Below are 3656 nucleotides of genomic sequence, written 5' to 3'. Positions count from 1 at the left end.
TATGTTCGATCCTAAGGGCTAAAACGTCCATTTTTGCCTACATCATGTCTAGAGAGCTTACTTCCTGTATTCCACCTTGGGTCTCCTTTTTCTCTATTGATGCTCGTTCAGTTCCCCGTTGATAATGGTTTTGGGCCATATCCTCAATTAGGTCACAAGCTTCTGGATAAGGTTTGTTCATCAGCGCGCCACCTGCGGCAGTGTCGATGCTCATCTTGGTGTTATAATGGAGTCCATTGTAGAAGGTATGAACGATCAGCCATTGTTCTAGGCCATGGTGTGGGCAGACTCTTAATAGCTTTTTACATCTCTCCCAAGCTTCGAAAAGCGATTCTCCTTGGTTTTGAGCAAATCTAGTTATTTGGTTTCGAAGAACAATAATCTTACTAGGGGGAAATATCTAGCAAGGAATACTCTCCTAAGGTCTTCCCAGGTAGTTATTGAATTAGCTGGAAGTGAATCTAGCCATGAACGTGCTCTATCACTGAGGGAGAAAGGAAATAATCTTAAACGGATCGCATCAGGTGAAGCACCGTTAGATTTAAAGGTGTCGGCTAGTTGGATAAAAACTTTTAAATGTTGATTCGAGTTCTCAATAGCGAGACCCACATATTGGTTCTGTTGCACTAATTGCAACAAAGACGGTTTTAGTTCGAAATTGTTAGCAGGTATAAGGGGGTTTACTATACTCGAACTAGGTTCCTCATCAGCGGGTTGGGCGAATTCCTTAAGAGGTCTCCTATCGCGATTCTCGGCCATAGCTTTCTTAATTCGGATGAGTAAGAGGCGTGTACGAGTATAACGTTCGGGTTCTGCTAAAGGATCTACTAAATTTCCGGTACTACGGGTTCTTCGCATTTACCGGATAATAATGCCTTAGTCTATACGGTGTAACAACAGGGTATGGAATTTGACGAAGTTGGTCCCCGGCAACGGCGCCAAAAACTTGATCGCGTGTATTCGCAAGTGCACGAATTACATCAAAGTAATATAAAAGAATATCGATCCCACAGAGACCAAATCGTCAATCTATCGATTACTATCGTTACAGTGTTTATCTAAGGCAGTATAAAAGAGATATTGGGTTTGCAAAACAACGGTAAATAATAAATGCAGGTAAAGACAGGTTGAATGTAATTCACGTCAGTTAAGTGATGTTTCGATTGTCTAAATAGAACTACATATGAGGCAATATTTTCTACTCTTGAAAAGAATCCATTTAACAGGAATTGTCGCTTTCGCGTATTCAGAACCGAGTTTACCCTTAAATTAAGGCCTTTTATTGTCACTTATAAAAGGTGCGCAGAACGCTAAAGTAGTAAACCCATTTTTAAGAAATGAGACTCGTGGACTTAGTTGAAAAGTGATTTTCATTTGGAAAGTTTACCCAAGGAGTTTCCTGATTTTAAATCTATCAATGCGTCCGAAAACAGTTTCAAAAATAGTTTTTCCTTAAAGTGATAAAAATTCCTAGTTACTAAGCCAGGGTGATTTTGCACTCCTCGAATTGGTAAAACTAACCAAGTTTGTTTTAGAAAACTCAAGTTAAAAATCAAAACAGCCTTTTAAGTATTTCTACAGATTTCAATATGTGAAACATTACTTTAACCGCAATCCTTACACTCTAACTTTTAAAAGATTTAGCCAGACATGCTAACACAAACGAACACAACGGTGTTAATCATGATGAAAAGTTTATTTTAGAATGTGAGGCGTAGGGAGCGAGTAAAGTGCGTAAAGTAAATAAAGTAAAGCGAGTGCGGAAAATAAATAAAGTAAAGCGAGTGCAGAAAATAAATAAAGTAAAGCGAGTGTGGAAAATAAATAAAGTAAAGCGAGTGCGGAAAATAAATAAAATAAAAGCGAAGCGGAAAAATAAATAAAATAAAAGCAATGCGGGAAATAAATAAAATAAAAGCGATGCAGGAAATAAATAAAATAAAAGCGATGCGGGAAATAAATAAAATAAGAGCGATGCGGGAAATAAATAAATAAAGCGATAAATAAGAACCTGCTCCAAATGGAGGCTTCTATTCTGGTACAAAAATAAACCTCTGACTCCTTAAGCTAAAGACGACAGCAGCTCGAAGTGACCCAACTCAATCTCACAAAGGTGCGATAACCCCCCGATGTGACGGATTATCGTTATTACAAATGATAAATATATGTTTAGTGTTGTAAAACTAAGTTGGATGATTAGAAAACAAAATGGAATGAGCTATTTATAGAGGTTTCCAGCAGCTTGTAAAGACCATGGTACCCTCCAACTTCCCCTTAGTGGGAACGTGACTTCCAAAGGTGGCGCCCGCCATCCCTTCATGGCGCCCGCCATGTGTGTAAATGGGGTGGATCATGGGAACATGGCGGGTACCTCCTAGTTGAGGGTTGATGACTCATGGCTTCCCCTATAGCGGCCGCCATGTGCAACGCCATGTGTGTAATTTCGCCGAAAAACCCTAATTTTAGGTCTTTTGCTTTGTTTCTTCCAAAAGAGTCCGAAAGGGCTAAATATCTGAAAATAAGAGAAAAGGGAGCATAATACAAACAAAATGATAATAAAGTCCTAATAAACATGTGAAATCTGAGTCAAAAACACGGTGTAATTCAGTTTGATCAGCGAGAAAGATCAGAAAATACCTCTTCAAGATTAAACTCTCCATCTGATGAGTTTCCAGAAGTGGTAGCCATGAATGCTACGTTTTCCTGTTCTTCAGAGTCTGATTCAGAGGAATCAGATTTTGTTTCGTCCCAGGTGGCCATGAGTCCCTTCTTAGTTTTAAAAGAGTTTTTCTTGAAACTTTCTCTTCTGGAGCTTTCTTTCTTAAGCTTTGGGCATTCGTTTATGTAAAAACATGTTTCTTTACAGTCATAACATGTTACCTCTTTGTTTGATTTGCTTCTGGAAGTTGATTCTGAGCGATCTTCCTTTTTAGAGTCATCATTGTCTTCTTCTTCATCTTGGAGGGCTTTATTCCTTTCTGGTTTACGTCTCTCTGATCTGGATTTTAGGGCTACAAATTTGTTCTTCTTTTGGGGCTCATCTTCCTCAAGTTCTATCTCGTGACTTCTGAGTGAGCTGATGAGTTCTTCTAGACTTATGTTGTTCAGATCCTTTGATAATTCCAATGCACCGACCATGGGTCTCCACTTCTTTGGCAGGCTTCTGACAATCTTTTTGACATGATCTGCAGTTGTGTAGCCTTTGTCCAGAACCTTGAGTCCTGTAATTAAAGTTTGAAATCTAGAAAACATTACCTCAATAACTTCATCGTCCTCCATCTTGAAAGCTTCGTACTTCTGAATTAGAGCCAGAGCCTTTGTTTCTTTGACTTCTGAATTTCCTTTGTGAGTCATCCTTAGGGAGTCAAGCATTTCTTTGGCAGTTTCCCTGTTGGTGATTTTTTCATATTCATTGTAGGAAATGGCATTCAATAATATTGTTTTGGCTTTGTGAAGGTTCTTGAAGTCACACTTCTGATCATCTGTCATTTTGTTTCTGGAAATAGCAATACCAATATCAGATACAAGTAACTATGTCCCATAGATCAGCATCATAACCTAGAAAGAAACTTTCGATTATGTCTTTCCAGTAATCAAATTTTTCTCCATCAAAGATTGAAGGTTTAGCATTGTAACTATCTCTTTCATTGGTGTTA

At 38.5% G+C, this 3656-nt stretch overlaps 1 non-coding gene across 1 annotated transcript; it reads left to right on the top strand.

The window, feature by feature from the left end:
- Nucleotides 1–269: 269 nt before the first annotated feature.
- LOC127124270 (small nucleolar RNA R71) lies at nt 270–376 on the top strand. Its single transcript, XR_007803886.1, has one exon. It is a non-coding gene; the product is annotated as a small nucleolar RNA R71 (small nucleolar RNA).
- The last annotated feature ends 3280 nt before the right edge of the window (nt 377–3656 follow it).

This window comes from Lathyrus oleraceus, chromosome 2 (genome assembly GCF_024323335.1).
Source record: "Lathyrus oleraceus cultivar Zhongwan6 chromosome 2, CAAS_Psat_ZW6_1.0, whole genome shotgun sequence".
NCBI lineage: Eukaryota > Viridiplantae > Streptophyta > Magnoliopsida > Fabales > Fabaceae > Lathyrus > Lathyrus oleraceus.
The sequence above is the reverse complement of the archived record's forward strand: the minus strand, read 5'-3'. Positions and strand labels throughout refer to the sequence as shown.